We start from the raw sequence: 12,350 nt of genomic DNA on the forward strand, positions 1-12,350 counted from the left end.
GAGATTAAATAATGTTGGTGCGAGAACACACCCTTTGTGAGTTCATATTGGAGGGGTGAGACAGCCTAGGCCAGTGATGGTGAACCTTTTCAAGACCGAGTGCCCAAACTGCAACTCAAAACTCACTTATTTATTGCAAAGTGCCAACATGGCAATTTAACCTGAATACTGAGGTTTTAGTTTAGAAAAAAACGGTTGGCTCCAAGGTGCACATTACTCAGGAGTAAGCTTGGTGGAAGCCAGTGGCTTTGCTTTAAAGCAACCCTGCAACATTTCAAATAGGTGAATCACGACACTAGGAGGGTTTACTCAGAAGCAAGCCCCATTGTCAGCAACCGAGTTTACCACCAGGTAAAGGATCATGCTTTAGTTCTTCCCATGAAAATCAGTGGAGTTTAAAAGCGCTTAACAGGGTTACCTGCACTGCTTCCCCAAAACTAGGTCTTAGGTTTAATGCTAATAATCTCCCTGAAATAATTACACTATTATCACATTGGGGGGCCTGGCGGGGGAAGGGGGAGGGATGTGGGGGAGAGGCAAGTAAAGCTTTTGCTTTCTGAAATCCAAGAAACCCCCCACCACAAAATAGAAGTAAAAAGGCAGTCAAGGAAGGCAATCCTAAGCAAGAATGCTGTGTGAGGGGTGGGATAATTTCAGGAAAGCTAAATTTGTGGAGCAGCCATCTGATCTGCAGTTTTCCCTTCACATGTCATCACAGCACTTGTCTTCCCACAAAAATGCAACTGGAACAGAAAAATAGAAGCATCAAGAATATTTTGAATGGACCTCTCTGTCCCACATTTGTCTCTGTCAGAATGGCCCTAATTCTGACAAGGCGGGGGGGAGGAAGGGATGATCAGGGTGGTAAGGGATGCTCCTGTCTGGTTCCTGCCAGTTGGTCGGGGCCTGGTTTAGCTCAATTCTTTATCGGTGTGAAATGCCTTCTGTCTTTTGTATTTTTGCTTTGATCCTGTGGGAACAGGATTGGCACCGCAAGTCTAGGGACCTTGCAAGATATCCCTGCCCTGGGCTCCAAGCCCCTCCTCACCTGGGCTGCAGCTTTTTAACCATACCCCGAAAGTTTTAATTTGGTCCCAAAAGTTACCTGCCAAGAAAAGCGTGCCAGCCTCTAGTTTCCCAAGCCTTATTGGGGAGAGGGGGTACTCGTGGTGCAGTAGATGGCACATACAGCCTTTTGGGGGAGGGGGAGATGACGGTATGCATGCCCACAGAGAGGGCTCTGAGTGCCGCCTTGGGCATGCATGCCATAGGTTTGCCATCAAGGACCTAGATGATTACATTTGACCTGACAAAAAGTGTTTGTATGTAAAGCTTTAGCTAGAATGATTAGTCTGCCTTCAACATCCAGAGACCACAACTTCCTCCAGAGGAGTTCTCTGGGTATAGAATCAAAAGGCTCCTTTAAGGTCCAAAAAAGCAGCATAGAGCTTGGAGTTCTTGTGACAAGAATACTTGGCAGTTAAGGTATTCAAGACCAAGCAGGGATCAAGCGTAGATTTGCTGGAGGTGAAGCCTATCTGCTTGGGACCAATGATTTTGTTCTTAGAAATCCAGGAGGAGAGTTTCTCTAGTAAGTGCTTAGCAAACAGCTTTCCCAAAATATCCAGGAGGCTAATTGGTCTGAAATTGGGAGGCTGGGTTGCATCTCCTCTCTTAAAGATTGGAATTATTATCATTCTAGTCCATGAAGAAGAAATTTTTCCAGTTTTGTCTATATAATAAAAAGAGAGGCCAAAATAGGTGCCCACCAGTCCTTAAAGGACTCATAGAGCTGAGGAGGGAGGGAGTCTGGGCCAGGGGCCTTACACCTCTTTGCTGGATCAATCAACCTCCTGGTCTCAGAACTGGTAACAGGCAACCATTCAAGGAAACTTTCAGGTTGTGAGTCCTCACTGGAATATGTGTCTAAAGGCACCGCATAGAAGATATCAGTGAAATGGTTGATGCCATACATCAGTAGAGATATTTGCTGAGAAATTGCCAATTGGGAAAGAGTCACCAGAGATAACCGACCAGAATTTCTTAGAGTGTTTCTTGTTTGTTGCCCTGATCAGGGAATCCCAACTGTTGTTAATAGCTGTAACCTTACATTGCCTGATCTGGACACGAAGCAAGCTCTGAGTATGGAAATAATCTTGTGGAAGATCAGTATATTTTGAATCCTTATAGGTTAAATACATTTCTCTCAGCCTACCCTTAAGACTGTAACATTCATCAGTAAGTATAATCTTATTGTCTTTTCTAGAATGGATGGAATTTGCAGCAGGAGGAGTTCCAAATCTGAGTCTAATTGTGTTGACAAATTCCTCAAAGAGATCTGTAGTCCAAGAAATAGATTGTAACTCAAGTACAGATTTTAGGGAAAGGAAATCCTGGATTTTGGCAACTAAGGTGTCACACCATTTCATTGCCAGCATGGAAATGTCCATGGAGGAGGAGTTATATGAAGAAGGATGTATATTAGTGGTTAAAGTTAGGTGCAAGGGGAGATGATCGCTTAAATAATTATGTTGAATTTGGAAGTCTGATACACAATCCATAAGGCAGGGGGAAATAAGGATATAATCAATAACCCTACAGCCCCTAGGTGAAATGAAGGTAAAGTCTCCTGAGCTTTTATACAGAAGAAGACCATTTAAATAGATCAAATTGGATTGTAAACAAAACTGGAAAAAATGAGTCCATCCTCATTGATTGTATTGTCCTTGGAGCTCCTGGCCAAGGAGAGATAAGAGGGCAAATAATCACTGTCAAGTTTAGAGATGGCACAGATGTTGAATTCATTGCTTCATTCCTATTCTTTCATTGAAGTTGCCAGCAATGATTATGTCTGCAGAAGAATGCACAGAACTAAGTCCCTGGAGGTAAAGGGTGAGCTGAGCCCAGAGTGAATTGAGGGTAGATCTATTAGAGCAAGGAGGAAGATAGATATTGATCAGCAACAGTGAGCATAGAGGTCCATTTAAGAGAAAGGACTGGGCTACGGTATCGCAAGAAGGGAGTGTGGTAATAGTTCCAAATCCTTGTCTACCAGATTGGCAAGACCAGCTTGACACTTGACTTTTACGTAGTTTTTAAAGACTGGGAGGCAAAAAGAAAGAAAACCACTCATATGTATTTGAGAGTCTGACCACGTCTCTTGGAGCATAATAATCTTGAAACCGGGGTGCTGTCTGGTTTCCGGGCTGTATGGCCATGTTCTAGCAGCATTCTCTCCTGACGTTTCGCCTGCATCTGTGGCTGGTATCTTCAGAGGATCTGATAGTAGGAAATCCTCTGAAGATGCCAACCACAGATGCAGGTGAAACGTCAGGAGAGAATGTTGCTAGACACGGCCATACAGCCCGGAAACCAGACAGCACCCCAGTGATTCCAGCCGTGAAAACCTTCGACAATCTTGAAACCCTTGAGAAAGTTTGTGAAATCCGGAGTGGTGGTTTTATTTCTCCACCCAGCAATGTTCCAAGACAGAAAGCTGATTGGAGAATTTAGGTTCCTGTGATTATTCTGGTGTCAATCACATTCTTACACTGTGTTCAATTCATTCTCATTGTCATGAAAAACGCAGGGGTTTTTATTGTTATAAAGCTTGAAGAGGGATTCATAACTCTCTTGCTGCTGTGTGTTAGATGATGGAAGAACTGGGAGAAGGGCAGCATTTGAAACCAAAGAGCTCTGAAGTTTATCATTCTCCATAAGTTCTAAACATTCTTGGTTCCATGTTTTCCCATTCGTGTTATTACCCTGTTTCCCCGAAAATAAGGCAGTGTCTTCTATTAATTTACAGCACTGGAATGCTGTACTATCAAATAATACCTAGCTTGTGTGAAAAAGACATCCCTGCAAAACATAATAGACAGGACTGCATTATTTGCTTTTCCGAGGAACAGTCCTCATTTCCAACCACAAGAAGATAGTGGAGCTGAACATTCTCTGGCTATTTGTTCATTGCCTCGATCATCTGATTACTGCTTGGGAACATTTGTTATCTGGACCACAGAGATAAAACCTGCGCCTGGATAAAAATATAGTCTTGTGCCTTCTTCCAGCAGCCACCTCCTTGGCAAGTGGTATTAATAGATTACACAGAACATTTAAATGTGTCAACACAATAAATATATTTAATGACTTGTGTGTAGTATTTATGATGAATTCATTAATAACTATGAATGCCAATTAAGTAGACAGGCAAAGAGGTTTCCATTTTGATTCTGTAAGTCACAACTGTGAAGATGAAAAGTGGGATAGAGACAAACCTTGTTTGTTTGCTGATCACAGTCAAAATAGGTTAATGTGTTGGAAGTAACTTTCAGTTACAAAAACCTCAGAAGAGCCCCGCATAATCATATCAGTGAGGGGCCCGGCTCTTGCTCCTCCCAGTGGCCAGGTAGTTGCCCTGCAGGCAGCCTGCCTCAGCCACCTGCTCTCCCCCCATCCCCCCCGTGCAGATCGAATTGACCTGAGGAAGAAGCAGTAGTATCAAAAACTGGTTTGGGGGCTGGGATGAGACCTTTGGTGAGAGTGCCGGAGAGCCCGCCTCCCTCCCTCCCCATGTCTTCCTGCAGCAGTGAATGAAGTCTCTCCCATTGACAAGTGCTGGGCTGGGGGTGGGGAATGAAGGTCTTCAGGTACCTCTGATGGAGCCTGTCCATAACTGCATGACATCTATTTGCACAGTAAATGCTTTTGTCCAAAACATTGTTGTTTAGAAGAAATGCTTCTTTAAAACACTTTTTTGTGAGCATCTTAAAACAAACCGCAGTTTCTGGCCTCGTTGTTTCCTTGCCCTTGAGTCCCTCTGTACTGAAGTACCTTCTCTGCATCCCTCCGTGGGCTGGTTTGCTCTGCAAGTGGCACTCCGCCAGAGTGGGGTGGGGGGTGGAAAACTGTACCTCTGTGCATACTTGTCCAAGAAATTCACTGACATGGAAATCATGGAGTTTGGAGGGCAGCATGGGCGGGTCCCTGCAGCCCTCCAGACCAACGCTGGAGGACGAGGTGAGTGAGGGGGGGGACGCAGAAGAGGCAGCACTGTGCGGAGCCGCCTCTTTTGCGCCGGCCTCTGCGGGGGCCACTCGCACGCTCTCGAGCGAACAACCCCCTCCCCTCCACCGGCATAATTTCTGCCAGTGGAGAGGCGCCCTTTCTTCCGTGCGGAAAGGGCCTAAGAGTCAAGTCTGATCCTAGGAGTTTCAGCCTAGCTCTGCCAGTTTGATACCACAGGGCACTTGCCATACAGAGATGATTGCTCCGGGTGAAATGACTCACCAGGCTAGAGTTAGTTTAGCACATTGGTTTTGGCTCCAGCCCAGCAGCTGTCAGACTCAGACATCTTGTCTTGTTGTAGCAATCCAGCAAGTTAATTTCTGCCGTGGATGTTGCAGTTTTGCTGATGGACCTCCTGTCTAATTCAAAATGATTTATTTTTTGCTAGGAACTAAAAACCATCAGCAGCTGGATGTGCAAATTCTTGCATCTGTTTTCTCCAGGAGACAAGCAAAATGTAAACCAGCAAAGAGTAACAATAAAACAACTGAAATAAATGAATCTTTCAATAAAATACCTCATTCAGTCTGCCTACACAATCCTAGAAAGCTATTAATCCATTCATCTCTAGTAAAGGCATCCTGAAATAGGACTGATTTTGAAAGCTCTCTGTGAAAAAAGGGGTACAAGATCTTGCCGTGAACCCTCTCTGGTAAACTGCTCCATAAAATCAGTTCAGTGGCCAAAAATGAGCTTGAGGAAGCTGAGACGGGACAAACCAGCTGGTGCAAGGACATGCCGGGAAGGCAGAGGCCAGAAGATCACAACTGGTGTATGGATTCATGTCTGTGGATGTGATCCTTCAGTTAAGTAGGTCCCAGATCATTAAGGGCTTTAAGGATAAAACCCAGGACCATCACAGCAAATCAGCAACCTATCTAGATGTTTCAGAATCAGTGTTATGTTTTCAAAAGAGCCAAAGACGGGCTGCTGTACTTTGCACCAATGTAAGCTTCAGAGTCATTTTGAAGGGCAGCTCTGGTTTCACTGGGCTATAATACTGCAGTTATATGGTAGCCTGTATCAGCACAGGAAGATGGCTTCTGGGCAAGTTGCAAAAAATGGCTCTTAGTAGCAGCACCCACTTGCTTTCCTATTCCCATTACAGGCACACTCTGGCCACTGCTTTCAACCGAGTGTGTATTTCAGATGCGCTTCTGGAGGAACATCTCATTGAAAGTAAATCAAAGCCTTCCACATTCGGGGGCACATCCAGATGCACATCTAAACAAAGATGTCTGTGAATCACCACGAGACGCGGTTGCTGCCGCTCGGAATGGGGAGAAGCAAAACCAGGTGATGCAGCCCCAGTAAGGGCAGAAGGGGAGGGGGAGCCATGCTAGGAAAGGGCGAGCGGCATCGGAAGAAAGGAGGGGCAAACTGAGACGTCAAAGGGGCTTGCCCTCCTTTGTGCCGGGCCGTGTGCTTGCCGGCTGGCAATTTGCCCACCCACCTCTCCCTAATTTTCTATGTTAATGCATGCTCATTTTGTCATAGCTTAGATACTTGGCACTTTGGCACATGAGTATGGCTCTGGAAGGGCAAGGGCAAGGGAGCTAGGGAGCTACGCCTTCCCCTTGGGAATGGCAACAGCAGCAAGAAATGACTGCCCCTGCCGGACTGGGCCAAAAGGGAACATCTCTTGCCAGGAGCGTCCGCCTGGCAGAGCCCCACAGTAGAATGAAGCTCGGGACAGAGCGCCCCCCCCCCTTCAGAGCTTTAGCAAGTTACTATCAGGATGCATTTGGAATGCTGGGGCTGCTTAGCACTTTGGGCTTATGGGGGATGGGAATAGTACTGGGAACTTGGGACTAGTAGTGTGTGATTCTTTTCTTGCAGCTCACCGCCAGGTGTTGGCCAAGGTCAGATCCAAGGGACTTTTTGCTCATTAAACTGCCTTCATATTTCATGTCTGTTCACATGGGGGGGGGTGTCTCCTCACATCTTATTACTGATGTTTGCACGCGGAAAAGTCAATTCTGGCTTTTCCAAGTTGCTCTCTGGTTGTATGAATAAACCTCTGTTCTCTACAAGGCGTTGTTTCTTTCACTGGAGATTTGACATTAAGCCAGAATTGGACTTTTCATTGTATTGAACTTCAATGATTGCATCTGGTGCTGAAGTTTCACACATTAGACATTTAGTTGCTTTTCTTCGAGGACTTTCTGGGCTCCCTTTTGATCCTCATGCCATGGAGTCTGTGGCTGGACCGTGTGAGGAGGGGGAGGGTAATACTACCCTGGACTCTACCAAGCCTGATTCAGCAGGATCGATTACCCTGCATTTGGATAAATCGGGACTTGCCACCTGCAACCCTTATGTGGGGTTGGTCGGGACTTCATCCCCTGTTGGAGCAGGTGGAAGACTATCGGTGGGAGCTACCCTGTTTTTATCTGCTCCCCTTAACTCTGGAGTTACAGTTCATCGGAAAGACACTACTACTGTGCCCACTGAATCTGAAATGGGCACTTCAGCAGGACAGTCGGTTACTCTGATGGAGCAGTTCATGCTGGCAGGCATGTCTGACGCCCGAATGCATGAGGCCAAAGCTTATGCCAGTGAGGCCACTGGACCTCCCAAGAAACCAGCGCCTCGCCAGAAACTCATGGAATCGGAAAATGCTCAGCGGCGACGGCTTGGATTGTGCCTCTATTGCCGTGGGTCCGGCCACATGGCTCCTGCGTGCCCAGTGAAGCAATCAGCGCAACCTTCTGTCAAGAGCAATGCGTCGGCAAAGGGACCTAATCTGAAGAAAGGAGCAGAACACCTTGCTCTACCCATGGACCTGGATTACAATTCCTCAGATGAGGATTACAAAAGTTATGCAAAGGCCACTCAAGAGATGACCAAAGATATTTCGGAGAGGGTGAGTGGACCGAAAGTAAAGGTTCACGCTTTGGAGGACTCCGGTTGCTCCCACTGCTTAATGCACACTAGTATAGTTGAGAGCTTGGATTTACAAGCTCCTTTAATCAGATGGATGGTAGCTCAATGCGGGGTCATAGTCAATATATTGGATTATCCTGTCAGTCTTGGCTCATAGACCACAATCCACAAATTCAATGGAAGGATCATATTGTAACTTTTACAAAACACCCTTGTGGTGAGCACATGTCATTACATTCTCCAGAAATTCCTAGTCTGTTCAGCTATGGAAAGCAAGCCCCCCCAACTCGGGATGGTATTCCCCTGCCCTATCAGGAATTGTGGCAGGTGTTTGAAGAAACCGAACATACCTTTATACCAAAAGGGAAGATGTTACTCGTAAGGAAGGTCAAACACAAAAGGTTTCTACTGCTGTACCTAACTGAAGCTTGTATGCAATTTTAAAGCATTTCTTTCCCTCCTGGTATGTGTTTGGGGTCTCCCCAGCATAGAACAGCTGCAGTAAAGCTGATTAGTGTGGATAAAAATTCTCAGATGCATTTGGGCCCCTTCTGTTCTAATGAAGGAAGACATCATCCTCATTCCCAGCAGAAGATAGTTGGTTTAAATGAAAGTGAGCTACTCCAAAGCACCATGTTTTGTGCAATATGCAATGTTTAAATGAAATGATGGAAAATTCCTAATGCACCAGTTTTATTTGAGAAACAAGAGAGCTAGCAATATTTAAATCCCAATCTAAGGATAAATTTTGATGTGGTCAAAATGAAGGACCATCTAATCATGGTCCTGAAGCCAGGGATGCTGTTTGTTACAGACACCCCACCCCCCCAACTGCATTCCACCCTTAAATGTGCCAGTATGGAATTCCTTCCCCAGAGGATTCATCAGACTCCTCTACCATGTTTTTTTCCAGTAGGTAACGACTACTTTGTTGCATCTGGCATTCCCCCAATAATAGTTATTGGCTCTCCTTATGGCAGAGGCATATTAGGGGGAAATGGTGCCTGGAGACAAATTATCTCCTGGTGCCCCCCCAGCTGCCATGCCCCCCTGCTGCCCACTTGCTCCTGGCTCCCAGCCGGCAGCCCCTCCGGGGTGGCCAGAAGCGACTCCCATCCCTTGGCCTCCTAGAGCTGCTTTTATAAGCACTGAGGCTGGGAGGCAGGGCTCGGGGGGCATGGCATGACTCCCCAAGCCCCGCCCCTGGGGCTTGGCATGACTCCCCAAGCCCTGCCCCAGCCTCAGTGCTTATAAAAGCAGGTTTCAGAGGCTGGGTGATGGGAGTTGCTTCTGGCCTCCCTGGAGGGAGGGCAGAAGGGACTGCCAGTTGGTGGCTGGAAGCTGGGAGCAAGGGGAACAGTGGCAGGGGGAGGCAGCAGCCAGGCACCCTCAACCCTGCTCATGTTGATGATGACATGGGCAGGGTAGAGGGCGCCCGAGAACGTCCTGCTGTCTTGCCATCTTCTTCATCATGTGGGGGGCTGATTTTGCATCCCCCACATGACCAGATTAGTGGCGCCCAGGGACAGAGGTTACCCCTTGTCCCTAGGTAAATACACCGCTGCCTTATAGCATTTGTGTGTTTTTATTGAATTTTATTGAATTTTTACTGTAGTTTTAATTGTTTAAATATTTTAATGTTTTTATGTTTGCTGCCTTGTGGTCCCTGATTGGGTGGAAAGGTTGCATAAAATGTTTTAAATAAATAAATAATAGGTCATAACATTGACAAGCCATTTAAATATAGTTAGACTCATCTTTGGCCCCTCGGGGACAGGGCGGTACAAAAGCTGAAAGTATAAATAAATAAAAAATATGTCTTTATTTAAGGATAGGTGCTGGGTGTCAGGACATCAGGAGAGACTTGATCTTTTGGGTTACCGGATCTCCAGCCAGGGGTTGGACATGGACCTGGGCAAGGTGCAGGATGTGTTGCAGTGGCAGTTACAGCAATTGAGTTCTGTGTCTGAGGTTCAATCGTACAGCACTGGTCGGTGGAGTGGAAGAGCTCTGCCTGAGACTCTGGAGACCTGCTGCCATTCTGGGTGGGCAAAACTAACTTGCATGAGTCAATGGTCTGATTCTGTGTCAGGCAGCTTCACATTCCCAGGTGTTTATCTGGCATCTAAGAAAGCCAGGTGGCTGTTGTGTTTCCTGGTTTGGGTGCACCTGGCAGAACCCTGCATTTCCGCCCCAAGTGGAATCTGGCATCAAACCAACACTTCTGTTTCTGGCTTCATAAATGCGCGTGTGAGCCTCAGCTCAGCTTTCAATGCATGACTGCAGCTACTCCTAGTAGGCCATTAACTTTATGCCCTTCCAGGCTGACCTGTTGCTAGTACTTTCTCATTGAAAACTGCAACGCTGAAATAACACTTGTTGTCCTGCACTGATAACAGCATAGATGTATTGACAGCTTTCTCGGTGTTTTGTACATTGACCTACTTGTGCGAATCTGGCCGCAACAAAACATTTCAAATAAGGTCAAATGATTTATTAAAGAAGAAATCTGAAAAAAGCACTCCAGTCCGAAACATAGAATGCTTCTAAGCTAACCGCTGCTTTAGCTGGATAAAATTTAAATTAAAAGGAACAGATGATCTGTATTAATAGTTTTCAGCATGGCTAGAGAAAAGATAATGCCGTTCTTTGGCAGGCTTGGCTTCCCCCCCTCCTCTTTGATTACAAGCTGTGTCCTGGGGGAGAAGGGAATGGCAGGAGAGTGCATTAACAGAGGATTTCCAGCGCAATTGCTACAGCCATGCAAAATTCACAGAATCAAAAGACAAGAGCACAACCAGTGTTTACTGGCCTATTTGCAAGCCCTGTTCACAAGGAACAGTGTACACTGGATTTTTCTTCGTAATTCTCATTTTATGGTCAATGCATGTACAGCTGCATGTGAGATGCAAACTTGACATTTATCCAGATGCTGTTCCCCATTTTCGTTTGTGAAGTGAACGCACGTCGGCTTTTTCTTGCAAACAAATTCCAGACATCCATGCAGGAGGCACGTGGCTTTTCTGAAAACACAGGAATATGGCTAGTAGCTTTCTTAGTAGGGTTGCCAAATGCCAGGGGGTGGCCAGGGTTCTCCACTGCTACAGCTGGGCTCCAGGTGACAGAGGTCAGTTCACCTGGAGAAAATGGCCACTTTGAAAGGGGGGACTCTGACCACACTGGCCCCTTTTCTCTCCTCAAACCCGAAAATCTCCAGGAATTCCCCAACCCAGAGTTGGCAACCCTATTTGTCAAGACCAACCAAAATAACACAAATACACTGAGCAAGCTTTCAAGTTTAGTAGGAATCTTCATCAGGCTGGATGGTTCAAACATAATTTTTGGAAAGGGGAGCAGATGCCTCAGGGCCCAGGTGTCCAGACTGCGCGGAGTGCTCAGCAGGCACGGGGATCACAGAGGGGCCCCCTCGCGGAGTCCTGCACTCCCAGCTTGCTGGAAGCCAGAAGTCACAGAAGGTTCTCCCCACTGAGAAAAGCAAAGGCCAGCCGTGTGCCCCGTATCTCACGAGCACCAGGGGAGATTCCCAGAAGGCTGAAAGCAACTCATTCTGTGTGTGTTTTGCATCATTCAGAGGCGGCTTTATGTGATTTCCCTCTCCTTGTTTCATCTTTGTAACAACCTTGTGAGGTAGACTAGGGGAAAGACTAACAACCTTGTGAGGTAGACTAGGGGAACGACCTCTGGTTGTTTCCCCGCTTACCATGACCACCCTTTGCTACTCTCAGCGCGCGTCATTTCTGGCGCGCTCCCGGGGTCATCAAAAGGCGCCGTTTTGAAGAGCACCAGGAATGACGTGCGCTGAGGGGGCGCAAGAACAGCAGCGTCAGGGCGGCTGTGTTGTCGCCGCCCCTGTAGTGGGGAGTGCCGGGGGACCCCGCGCTACTTGGCGACAGTAGTGCACAGCAGATGGTAAGTGGGAAAACGACCAGAATCATCCAGGGTCAGCCAGTGAGCTCCCTGTCTGAACAAGGATTTGATAGGGGAAAAGCCATATTGACCCCACAAAATCCAAAAGTTGAAAAAAAATGCATGTAATATCTTTCACTGGGACCAACCAAAACAAATACCATAGTGGAGGCTTTCCCCCTTTTTGCTCCCTTTCCCCCCTTCTCTCTCCCCTTCTCTCTTTTCTCCCCTTCCCATTTTTTCCCTTTTCTCTCCTCTTTCCTCTTTCCCCTTTTTTCTCCCCCCCCCCGCTTTTTCTTTCCACTGTTTCTCTCTCCCCCTTTTGTCTTTCCCTCTATTTCTCTTTTCCTCGGTTTCTCTCTTTCCCTCTTTTCTCTGAATCCCCCCTTTCTCTCTGGATGGGAGTTACACTGCTGAGTGGCCGGGTGTGTGAACAAGATCTGGAGGTCAGGGTGGAAAGGAAGTTAAAT

This window comes from Sphaerodactylus townsendi, linkage group LG16 (assembly GCF_021028975.2).
Source record: "Sphaerodactylus townsendi isolate TG3544 linkage group LG16, MPM_Stown_v2.3, whole genome shotgun sequence".
Classification (NCBI taxonomy): domain Eukaryota; kingdom Metazoa; phylum Chordata; class Lepidosauria; order Squamata; family Sphaerodactylidae; genus Sphaerodactylus; species Sphaerodactylus townsendi.